We start from the raw sequence: 13,270 nt of genomic DNA on the forward strand, positions 1-13,270 counted from the left end.
GACAATATATCCTGTCTTGACCATAGAACATAAACATATCCACCGGACACACCCTTTCAACCTGTTCTGTCTCTTTTAACGGAAACATAGATAATCCTTTACTAGCTGCTTCTTCCTTCTTTCTCGCCCATCTATTTTTCTATTGATCTACATCTCCCCATTTCTTGAGAATGTTCATTAATTCTTTTATCTGTAATCTTTTTCCAGACACATTCAAACTCTCTAAGTCCTTATCAGTGAAAGCCAATCTGTATGAGTTCTGCAACACTTTTAATTTTTCTCTGCCTACTCCGTACTCACTAGCAGCTTCAGATATCTTTTCATGTAAGTTCTTTGTTCTCCAGGTAATGCTTTTGCACAAAAACAACAGTTCATCATCTCGGTAAGTCCCTAATCTGTCTGGACTTATTGTCCCAATAATAATTTCTTCCACATCTACTTTCAATTGACTCACATTAATAATCTGTGGCTGTGATTTCGGTTTTGTCATTTCCTTTATCCAATTATTCAATTCTTCTGGCGAAGGACCTGCTGACCTCCTGACCTCCTTGCTATTGGAGTGACATTTGGCCCTATTCTACTTGGATCTAATTGTATACCTCTTTGAGGGGTCTCTGTTATCAACTCACAACCCAGAAGATCGAACAATGTTGTATTCTGATCATCTTGACCATTCTCATTCATTACCGTTGCCACTCCACTCCTGCTACCACTTCTCAGGGCTGCCAATTAATGTACTTTTAACATATTTTGTCTCTCCCCATACAAAGGAACTACGGTACCAATTGTCTCTGGTACTGTCAATGCTTCCGCATTCAGGCTTAACTGATTTATTTTCTGATCCTGCTCCAGTCTTGCCTTATTCAACAAATTTGTTTCATTTTCTCTCACCACTCTAGCTATTTCGGTAACCTGGGGAGTCAGTGGGGTTCCCATCTGTGGAGCACTCAGGGTTACTTCTCCTGAATTTTCTTCATGAGGCAGAGGTCTTTTAGTCATCATATCCTCCAACAACTCATCATCCTCAATTATTTGGGTCATCTCTGAAACTAGAAGTCTCTATATTCTTCTTTTTCTCTTTACACTTTCCTCCTGTCTGATCATCAGCAACTAAAACTGGGTACAACCCTTCTGTTACTACAGCTCGCCTTCACCTTTTCAACTTTTCTTCTATACTTTCAAAAGGATATCCATGCCTCCAATTGCTGTATCTTCCGTTACCTTCTCTATATTTCTCTCTTTCAAATGCCTCAACTTCCCCTTCTTCCAATTCTTTGTACTGCATCAATCTAGTATTTGGTTCTAATGCGTTCATTCGATATCTCAGATTCTGCAATATCCTTTCATTGAACATACCATGCTGTGGAAAAGCTTTTACACCATCATCCTTTGACAAATCAACCCAATTCTCTACCACATACACGTATGATATCCTCGCTCTAACATCATAGAAGAAGCAGGCGTTTTGGGGGGTGGTATAGGAATTCCTTCTCTAGTCACAATCGGTTTGTCCCTATTGAAAAAATTCTATATCTTCTTTAGCAGCTTAATTTTTCTGATATTTTCGTTAATGTGCCTCAACAAAATAAACAAAGAAATCATTCCGTAATTCTATGTATTCTATTTGCCAGCTCCCGTCCTATAGCAGCAGAACTCACACCAACCGACCAGTCAGAGAACTGCCACGTAAGCAAAGTCTTCCACCAATACTAGAGCTACTCACACCAACCGACCAATCAAAGATCAATACTAAGGGTGGGCGGAAGTTGCGTAATCGCGTTACGCAAATCTTCGCGAAAATGCTAAAAATCATCGTGAACACGCGGAAATATCGCGGAAACGCAGATGTTTTTTGCGTGATCAAGTTGGAAATGTGTCGCCAACTTGCCCATGAGGTGGCTAATGGGCACAGCCATCTTGTTTTCACTTGTCCCACCTGCTTGCGATGCTATTTCCTGTTCCGGGTCGCGCAATGCATGCTCGCGCTTGTTCGCGTTAGGTATTTCCTGTTCGGGAACGCGTATTGCGTGTTCGCGACGCTTTTTGCGTGCTCGGGGGAAAATATCTCGAGAACTTGCCCATGCGGTCGCAATGGGCGCGGCCATCTTTTTTTTCACTCTATGCTATGGTTCTCAGGCCTTCTTTTCAATCCTCCCTCTATCTTTTCAATCCTTTGTTTCTGAAAACTTTTTTTTGATCTTTTTTATTTATTATCTCTCTCTCTATTTTCCTGACTCAATATTTTTGATTTTTGTCTACTTTCTGTGTGTTTTTAACTACTTTTTCACACTTTTTCTATTACCTGCTTTTTTCATTTCTTTTACCTACTTTTTAAATTTTTACCTTTTCTTTTCCACCCCCGCCTACCCCAGAACCATGGCAAAGGGCCACAGGGGGCATCGCAGCCTGAGCCGCTACCGCCTTCCTTGCGGAAGGCGGCTCCCACAAGGGGTGCAGGCACAGGCCTTATTTGGGGAGGTGGAGTTGGCTGCACTGTTTTTTTTTGTGCAGCGCCACCTCCCCTTAACCCTGGCAGCAGGCCTGGGTCCGGGTACGGGCTCCGGGAGCGTCTGCAGCGGTGGGCAGTGTTTCGCTGCTCGGGTGTCTGGCGCAGCCAGAACCAGCTGACGCACCGGTGGTCCGATATCCTGGACCGGGAGCAGGACCTGCTGGACCTGCTAGGAGTGGAGGTCCCGGGTCTTGGTGAGTAGCTATTTAATTATTACTACTTTGTGTCTGTTCTTCTGCTCTGTGTTATATATTGCAAATATATTTTTTTTACGACCAGCTAGAATGCTGCTGCTTACATACATTACAGGTAATTTACATTTAAAAGTCTTCTGTGATTGTTATGACACTGGTGCTCTGCGCTACTAATCTTGTTATTTGCAACTTTGCGTTTGCGCTCGTTTTGCGTGATTATGTAAGAGTTTATTTTAGAAAACTTCAAGTTAGGTAATGCTAGAGTCACTCTAGTCCTTCCTTTGTCCTGTCACATAGAGATAGGGTTGGATTGATACTGAGGTTTAGTTACTTATTATACGTTTTTAATTTGTTAGTGGTCTGCGACGCCCCCTCTATTACATCACATGCTGCTGAGTGCTGCTAGTGCTTACCCCAGTCCTTAGTAGAATATTTGTAGTTTGTTCAGTGAGTGCTAATAGGCTTAGCACTAGCAGAACATCTGCATCAACCAACCAACAATTTTGTGTATGCAAAAATACAGGCATATGTCCTCCATTTATGCATTTTTGAGGACTAACACCCTTATGCATCAACCCAAAATCCAGTCGGTAAAATACCGATTCGGTAATAGCTCCCGGTATTAAGGAAAAAATACCCAATCCCAATGCATCAACCCAAAAGCAGAAATCGCTATTTAAGGAATCCTTAAATAGCGATTCTTTAAATAGGGATTCCTTAAATACCGATTCCTTAAATAGCGATTGCATTTAAGGAATCCCAAAGTGAGATTCCTTAAATGCAATGCATCAAAGTTAAAAAATTAGCGATTTCGCTAATAGGGGGAGCAAATTACCATGAAGATGAACTGCATGGTAATTTGCAAAAACTTTGAAAAATGCACTTTTGTGCATTTTTTAAAGTTTCATGTTGCACACACACATGCCCTTAGAGCATGTGTGTGTGCAACATATGTGCACATATCATTTTCAGGGGTGCAACAGGGTGTCCTTTTGACACCCTGGCACCGAATCGCTAATACAGACTGGCTTTACATTCATTCCTATGGGCCTCCAAGCCCATAGGAATGAATGGGTAGGTATTCCTTATTGCCGATTCGGTATTACCGATTCGGTAATAAGGAATATTAAGGAATCGCTATTTGAATAGCGATTCCTACATGCATAGCCTTTTGCTATTCCTTATTAGCGATTCCTTATTTTTCGCTAATAAGGAATCGCAAATGGCATTGTTGATGCATAGGCCCCAATAAGAAGTAGAAATGCTTACTTAATGTATAATTGGCACACCTGGAATAGGTGGGCTCGGTCAGGTGGTACGTACAATTTAGGCTTAGTTAGTATTCTGGAATCAGAATGGAACACTGGATTAGTGTAGATAAATAATAACTAGTCGGTCCGCAAATCCCCAGATACTACTTGTCGACCAGATTAGATAGGTCAATTTTATTGCAATTGTTGTTTACACAAATGTTTTTTGGACAGTCTTATAAAAATATTCTATTTGTTTCACAGCAATTATCAATGTTTGTCTCTTTCTTTCTTATATCTTTCATGATCAGCACCCAGGGGCAAGAGGACGGGGGCAGAGTCGGCGGGAGCAGTTCCAGTCGGACAGGAGGACCAGAACGAGGGCTCTTCTGCTGGCCCCAGTAAGTCTTCCTGTTTTTAATATTAATTCTTATTCACTAACTTTTACTGCACCTTATTTTTTTTCCCGAACTATTGTTTCTGTTTCCTAATGCTATTTTTTACCAACAATTACCCTTCGATCTAGATTATCTGTTTCTAGATTCTTGTTATCCCTGCCTCTAACTGCCTCTGTTATGACTCTCTATACTACTACCATTAGTCTGTCTGTAGCTAAGCATGCCCAGTTAGCCACTCTTTATTTAAAAGGTTTTAAATAACACTCTTATTCACCAGTAGCTCTAGCCATTGATGAGTCCAGTCCTTTGGGTTGTCCTCTTGTACTCCTTCTATTCTTCTTAATATTTGAGGCTTTATTAATCTTGATGTTTTTCGACAATTCCCACCAACAAAATGCCCAACCAGATTTTGATAGGATAGGACATACTTCTACTGTTGTAGGGATTTTCCACATACAGAACATTGCACAAGAAAAAAGGATGTTGGTGATGGGAGGTTGGACGTTCCTCACACTCACACCTCAATCAGAACAGAACCCACCACAATCCCCTGCCCGACTAGTTATAATAGTGTTTTATTACTATTAGCTCTCCGAACCCCCCAAGATACCCAATGAGTAGACAACCCAGAAGATAACACTCCCGACCTCTCAGTCGTGGAAGCAATGCACATGCACACCCTTCCTTTCGCTCGCTCACTCGTGTAAGTCCATCCACACCAAATACCACCGAGTCTATGTAAGTTCAAAAAATTTATTTGCAACTGACAAGCTCTGTACGTTGTTCTATAATTCAGCACCAACAGCAAAATGCATAAGATTAAAACTATAAACATTGTTGCACTTAGTTACACTTTCAACAAATACAAGTCCATAGAACGAAGAAAAAAAAAGCAAAATCATGATTAATAATAAGTGAACAGTGGTGGAAGCACCACCATCTCCTTTGTAGGAATAGGAATATAGTTTATATAAAATTATAAATGAAGATCTGAGCGAATTCTGTGGACCCCTCACCTTAGAAGAATCTAATATTGGTTACATCATAAGCTCTGCAAAGTTCTGGTTCGTAGAAGGGAATCTTCCGTCTGTTAGTAGAAAAATGGTGTGCGTTAGTATATTGTAAGCATTTCTCAGTCGTGGCAAAAAGTGTAGCATTTTGGATAAGCAATATGGACTAACACCAGAACTCCATAACAAAGTGGCTTGTTTTGATTGACCTTGTACGCAGCGCTTATACAGTAGCAGTATGAGCTCATGTGGGCTCAAAGGCGTCACTCTTTATACAACAAGCTGCGAGGTAACGACGCGTGTGCTAAAATAAAAGACACAAAGGTAAAATGGTAGCATGGCTCGGGCTAACTAAGCAAAGACTAGAATGACTCTAGGGACCATATAACTACTAGTGTCTACTCTACTACTACCTGTTTTGTACTAGTGATGTATGTTGTATATGTATGTATTACTATTAACTCATTTTTCAATCTTGCTAGTGAAAAATAGGGGGAGGTGGCTATGACACCTAAAAAATGTGTAATGTTTTTTCAAGGCTCACTACCAACCACCAGTGCCGGGGCCAGCGGCGACATGGCTGCTGACGGAGGAGAGGAGGAGGCGGCAGTTGCAGGAGGAGCTGCAGGGGGTGAGCCAGCAGCAGTGGAGGGCGGTGGTAAGTTAGATTCCTAATCCTTACTTATTGACATTACACTCACTGCAAGGGTGTACTGTATAATACTGTACAGTTGACTTACTAAGTAAGAGGTTGTTGTGAACAGTTGAAGACACCCTTTACTTAGTATTAGTAAAAGCATTAGTGGTGGGAGTGTTGAGTAACCAATGGCCTCTTCTATCTGATCATTTCAACTTAGCTGCGAAAGTTTTATGGAGAAGACTAAAAGTCAGATCAGATGACCTTGATGGATGGGAAAGAAGAGTGGAAGGAAGAAGGACGGGCGAGATTTTAAAATTATGACTGGCAGAGAAGGATTTGTGGGATGCATGCAGCATGCATACTGGTGGCTGATAGGAATCAGATGCATGGTTGGTTGAATGCCTGAAACTCCCACAAATGTTAAAGTCCAAGAAAGTGGGAGGATAGATAGTACATACCACAAATGTTATGTGCTTGCTAGTGCTACCGTGACACTATGTGTAGAAATATTTGTCTTACTGCTTAGCTAAGAGTATATTTTACAGTAGTCTTGTTTTTTCTTCTTCATGTATAGCTACTCCTTCCAAGGGGAAACCTGACCTGAAGGAGTTGGCAGCCAAGGCCCGGCGCCAGATACTGGAGGCCATACAGACCGAATATCGTCGGCTGGTGGTCCTGGAAGAGGAGGAGGAGGAGGCGTCAGCAGCTGCAGCCTCCTCCAATGCCCCGGGCCCCAGCCACTGTCCTCCAGTGGTATGGAGCCACCGTCTGGCAGCCGCCCACCGCCGCCCCTCCATCAGTGCTGCCCCCCCGTGGATGCAATTGCCACACATTGAAGCTCGCCTGGAGGAGCAAGATTGTGTCCTCCTGAAAAAAGCCCGCCGAACTTAGACCCTGTTATTATTGCCCCTTTTTTAATTATTCTTGGGGTGGGTGGGAATTGGGCGTTGGGTTTTCTCTTTTGGACAATTGGTCATTTTCTTTACAGACATTGGTGGGGTTTAGGGAGAGGGGTGGGTCAGGTGTGGGATTTTTTTTACATAGTTTATTTTTATTAGAGTATTAAATAATATATTTCTACTTAAGGTTTACATACGAAGTTGTTAATGTATTCTGGGTGGGGTTACTGTTTTACATCACACTGTATCCTTCTTTCCTTGCTGATGCAGGGCCGCCCACAGCCAGTGTTTGATTTTAATAATTGGATGACTTTGTAAGACAGAAACACATAGAGGCGGCACCCCTCACTGAGTGACTTGTCCTACTAGTACTGTCAGTCTCTTCTACTCTAGGCACTCTGCAACTGGACTCAAAGGGGTGTATGAAATTTAATTAATGAAAACATGTCCATTATTAATTATGCCACCCCCAAACTTCTCTTACCTTTGCTTGATGTTTAACTTATGTACAGCTATGGCTGCATGGTGATGATGGTTTTCTTTCCTAACATGCCATGGTTGTGGTGGTGGTAGTAGAAGTAGTAGTAGACACTGGCAGCAGCATTTGCCAAAAAAGAAAATGAGACAGTCAGTAGCCTGAGAGAGACTCTTTGTGGAGTAGTAGAATGAAGTACAGTACAGAACTTACTGCCAAACAATAATATGTAGGGGTGGGCGGAATTTGCGGAATCGCGTTACGCAAATCTCCGCGAAACGGTAAAAAATCTCCGCGAACATGCAGAAATTCCGCGAGCACGCGGAATTGCTTGTTCGCGATACTTTGTTCCTGTTCGCGATCGCTGTTTGCGTGCTCGGGGTGAAATATCTCGCGAACACGCATATTGAGAACGCGAACAAGCAAAAAATTTCGCGAAGTTGCGGAACGTAGATTTTTTTGCAATTTCGCGTTCTCCGCGGAACGCGAAATTACCCAAATTTCGCAAACTCCGCGAACGGAACGGAATTTACCGCCCAGGTCTAATAATATGCCCAAATACAACAAAACATAATGGTGGTGGGGATAGCCTAGTAGTACACAGAGTTATAAACTCTAGTTGTGTCGAGTCACTTGACTAGGACTACAGTACACTGGACACAAGCGTAATTGTTAGTGCTGTGTAGGAGGATGACAACGAATGAAATCCATTAATCCAATCAATGCCGGGAATTAATGCTGATGTATTAGCCGGTTCCTTTGGTAAAAAATTACCTCACGAATATACTGCTCATGGGTGGGCAAGCAGAAGAAGATCCACACCCTGCCTTGAAATTGAAGTAGTGTTGCTTTTGCCACATCCGCCACAGCAAGCGTGTGATAAATTATTGGTGAACATTTAATGTAGTCATACCTCAATAAGTAACACAGCCCGGTGGAAGAGTGTTAGGGTTTGTTGAATGGTTGGGAAGGGGGTTTTGGGGAAAGGTTTGAGAAAGAAAAACAGTATGCATGGACAAACATCAAACGACAGAATCTTTGTAGACTACCACATCCATATCAATATGTTAAAGGAGAAAAAGGAAATGCATGCATGATGATTGATGATAAGGAGAGACCCTGATTACATACAGTTTGTGTTCAGTGTTACCGGGCTTACTTTTACTGACAGCAAAGAAAATTTTAAAATATCTGTAGGGATGAATTATAGACAGAGAGCAAACCTAATGATAATAATAGTAACAACAACAAGAACACACTGTTGTAATGATTGTAGACAAAAAAATGAATCAAATTATTTAAAAGATGTACAAAGTTGATACTGTTACTGTGTTATCCTGGTCAAATGGTGAGTTGAATCTCGGCATTCCTCTTGGTCCTCCCTTTCATGGATGCTCCGTCCATCAATCTTGGGTGACGCCACTGCCTGCCTGGCATATGTAGATTAATTGGTAAGGTAAGTGTGCATTGTTTTCCCAAGTATAGCACAGGGTAAGGCCTGGCCTGTAATTGTAGATGCAAAAACAAAAGGGATATAGAGATTGAAACCAAGTTGAAAGCAACTGACAAGTTAATGGTGTAGTACAACAAGAACACTTTCCGAGGCGGCATGGATGCATCATCTCTACTCTAGTCTGTTTCCAGCATTAACCCACAACACCAACAGGACAGAGCAGGCCCAAGGTGACGGCACCCTTTGCACATCCTCCATTTAGCATGCATTTTTTTAGAGAGTTGGACAAAGCACATATCCAGCAACATAGCATTTTACAATTTACAGCAGTCATACCACCGTTACAGTTGACTCCACCGCTACACAGACATTTATGTCTGCTGCGGTTGTTGTTTACTTGTTTACCTTATATGCCACTCATGAAACGGCCTGACTTAGTCCATCAATCATCTCTGACCCATGTAATGAGTGACTGTGAAGATACTATGTCACTGTGGTCATCATGATGGTGTTGTTCAACGCAGTCTGGGTGTACCGAGTGAGATCCCCTTCCTATATTCAAAATGCAATGTATCGGCCTGCAGTAGAAGTACAAATTTGGTATTAAAAATGCAAGAAGGGAAAAGGGACTTGAGTTACTTTTAGTGTGTAGATTATTACATAAAGTACACAATGAAGTAACTTCATGCACAACAAACAACAACAAAATCACTCAGTCAGCGTCCACTGCATGGCCTCATTCAGTACCTGTTCCTTCTCATCTTCAGTTAATGGGCAGTCTCTCTCAGATCACAAAGGAGGATAGCTATAGTAGTCATCATCAATCATGTTCCACTTATTTTGGAGGGACTTAGAAATATTTTTTCTTTTTTCTTCTATTTTGCATCATCCAATCATCATCTGACTTCTTGAAGCCAATGGATTTAGGGAGATTCAGGAGGATGGAGGAGCAGGATTTTGAGGAGTGTACTGTGATATGCAGCCAGCCGAAACATGTATATGACAATAAAACAATTAGAAGACAGTAGTGATGGATTTGTTGTGATTCAAAGTTTCTAACCAGAAAGACAGATACACCAATAAAAGAAAATAAGTGAGGAAGACAGTAAGAACTGGAAGTGCAAGCCTAATTGTCAGGGAAGTATAGCTCGTCCTCAAACTCTGGGGGTTCAACCAGAAGTAGGTAATCATTATCTAACACACCAGTTCTGTCACCTGAGCTGCTGTCCTCATCTTCCTCTCTTGATTCATGTATTGTGGAATTTGGTGGTGTAAAGTGCTGATTCATTTTGATCATTGTTAACCTCTCCACGTTTGTGGGTGAGAGACTGGTCCTTCTCACTGTTACAATGGAACCAGCAGCACTGAAAACACGTTCCGAAGAGACACTTGCGACAGGGCAAGCCAGATAGTTTATCGCCAGCCTGCTGAGCACTGGCCATTGGGCCCTTTTCCTACCAATACCTCAATGGGTTTTGATCAATGTACACCTCTGTTGGGTCGTCCAGATAGGCCTGGACCATCCGCTCAATGTTCATGGATTCAAAACTTTTTTCGGGCTCTTTTCTTGTTGCATCAGCACTGGACTTAGCAATGCCTTGCTGTAAATACCAATCTTGTAACGATTTTACTGGGCCTGAAGATCCAGTTCTTGCTGTTGTAGATAGTGTTGGTGAGTGTTCTGAGCCAAACGCACTGCCCTCAGGCTCCCAAGTTGAACTTGACGCTGGATGCCCTGCTGCAGTTCAGGTTGTGGGTTTATCTAGCGGGCTTTTAATTAGCAGCCGTTCATTTTCCAACTTACTCGCTGACTCAGCTATCCAAGTTTTGTACCAGGCAACATCCATTTCTGAAAAAGGAATTAACCCGTTCTGTACCCATGACGAGCTGGACTCCTCATGGAGCACAGTCGCGATGTGCCCATGACGAGTCCAGCTCGTCATGACACCCACCCACGGGGGAAGCGCTGGCGCTCCCCCTGTGAGTGGTCGATCCTTTGTATTTTTACTGGAAAGGCAGGGGAAGACCTTCCCCTGCCTCTCCCCGCTCCCCTCCCCCGCGTCATCAATGACATCAGCGCGCGAGCCGCGCTGACATCATTGGAGGTTTCCCCTTTGTTCTCCGTCGCGCAGGAAGCCATTTGCTTCCTCTGCGTCGGAGAGGAAAGGTGAGTTTTGGGGCTGGGGAGTGGGGATTTTCATCGATCAGTGTTGTAGTTAGGATGGGGCGGTGGGGGCACTATTTTGGGGGAGGACAAAGGCGTTAAGTGAAGGCTCGGCTTGCTTTAGAGGAAGTTCAGGGACGGACAGAGAAGGAATAGGACTCGGGCAATGTCCTCTTCTTTTTTTGTGCTGGCAGCTGTCCCCACCTCTCTTCCTATTATTCCCTCTCTTTCTGTCTTGCCATCACTTACTGAAAACTGTGACTTGAAGAAATTCACGGGTCCCAGCCTCTTTCCTTCTTTCATTTAGTTGCTTCCCTGCGAAATGGATCCAAAAAAGAAAAACACTCTTCAGAGAAATGCCCTTTTCCTGACATTTTTCTATTCCAAAGTGCAGCACGATGGAGAGAAATAGAAGGTTTTAAATCTGAAAAATAAATATATAACTACATAAAGCAAGACAGAGGGGTTGCAAAGTGGCCAGATTGATTTATTTACATCCAAATACATCAGCATCACTTTACAGAGTTTGCCAGTGAAGCGCTACTTTTGTTTTCTCATCTTTCTTTAAACAGCATTGTTGTTCCCAGGTGGGAAAGTGTACCATTCCTGGAGGTACTGCAATACCTGGTTGATGGGTGAATTGGAAAACACAATGTGTACCATGGCTCTGTGTTTATGAATGTGGTCTTTTTATACCATACTGCTTACGTTTTGTAAGGATATAAGCAATGGACATTGAAACGGTTCCCTTCAGGGCCCTCTAGTCATGTCCATAACTTTTCAGGTAAAACCACTCGCTGATTTCTGAATAGTGAGTGAGAGATCGTTAAGGTAACCATGTTGTTTCTGCTTACAATGCTTTACTTAATCGTGCATTTCCTGTGAGTGTTTGCTTTTACTTTTTTTTAGGCAGCAAATTACTCTTATCAAGTGCATAATTTGTATTGAGCCACATCCAAGTGTTTATAGCTGGCACAATTAGGTTATAGCTGAAGGCAGTGCGAGTTTCTCTCAGTGGGGAAGTATGGTGTTCAGTGGGGGAGAGGATGTGGCAGTATGGCCAGAGCTGTCAAATTTGGAACTGGGGAACTGGGTTCAGCCTTCATGACCAGTCCACCAGTCCAATCTACTGAGGGAGCACATTCCCATGCTAGACCGTAGAAGGCCCCACTAGACCTTAGAAGGCTTGATCTCTTAGCACAAGCAGGTGTACCCTAGTGGTGTCAATTGTGGGTTAACCTTGAAGGCCTGTCCACCACAATCCATACTGAAGTTCATCGGCAGGCCTACAAAGCAGCACACCCTGGAGCAACAGGTTAGGGCGATGCGAACGGTGTGACCTCACTGGGTACCTATTTCGGGTGGGTGCGTAGTGTTTGCAAGTATATTATGGTTTGAAAAAAACGTGCTGCCTCCTTCCTGGCCTCCAGCAATTTTCAGAAACAATAAAAATGTCATGATAACTTTGGTGATTAATGTTCTTTCTAGAGAGAGATGGAGTTTTGTCTAGTGGAAGGGTTGACTCCTGGAAAGGTAGCACAAAGGGTTAATGTGCCTGCTGCAAAGAACATGTACCATGCAGATCACAAAGTGCACTGCTTTAATGGAGAGACCATGATGAATGGTCATTTAATGTCAGCTGTAGATGATGGATCCCTGAACAGTGTCATGTATGTGCATGTTTGCATTGTGTGGAGGGGATTACCAGGTAATTATTCATGCAGCTCTCTGATGGATGTCACATGCGGTTTTTCTGAGTCCCCAGATAGATCATGCAGTCTGTGAGTTCTCTTTTGTACTGCCAGTCACCGGTGTATTCAACTGTGTAGCCTTGGACTGTGTCATGTATGTGCATGTAACTTGCATGATCGAGGTAACTATTAGCAGCGATACTACGTGTCTCTCGGACCTCTTTCAAGTGGTTGCCGTCCTTTTTCCCCAGCAACGTCCCCTCCCCAGGGGCGGCATTCTGAGAGATAGCCCCGGGCGCCACAAGCTCTAGCTACGACTCTGCCCCCGATGTCTCTTTTATGCATTCCTGCTGCACGATCGTGCAGAAAGAATGGCCACTAGCGCCGTTTTTTTTTTCTTTTTTTAGGTTTGGGGTTGTTTGTGGGAGCGGCCCCTTAGGCAAGGGTCGCTTCCCTTATGGCCACATTTTTTAAAAAATATTTTAAAGTGCAAACAAAATCAAAGAGGTAGCAGACGATACGTTACAAGAGGAAAAAGTGATGTGCGCATGTTACAAAAAAGTACAAAATACAAGTAGAGGTAAAAT

The sequence above is a fragment of the Triturus cristatus genome, chromosome 6 (assembly GCF_964204655.1).
Source record: "Triturus cristatus chromosome 6, aTriCri1.1, whole genome shotgun sequence".
In the NCBI taxonomy this organism is placed as follows: domain Eukaryota; kingdom Metazoa; phylum Chordata; class Amphibia; order Caudata; family Salamandridae; genus Triturus; species Triturus cristatus.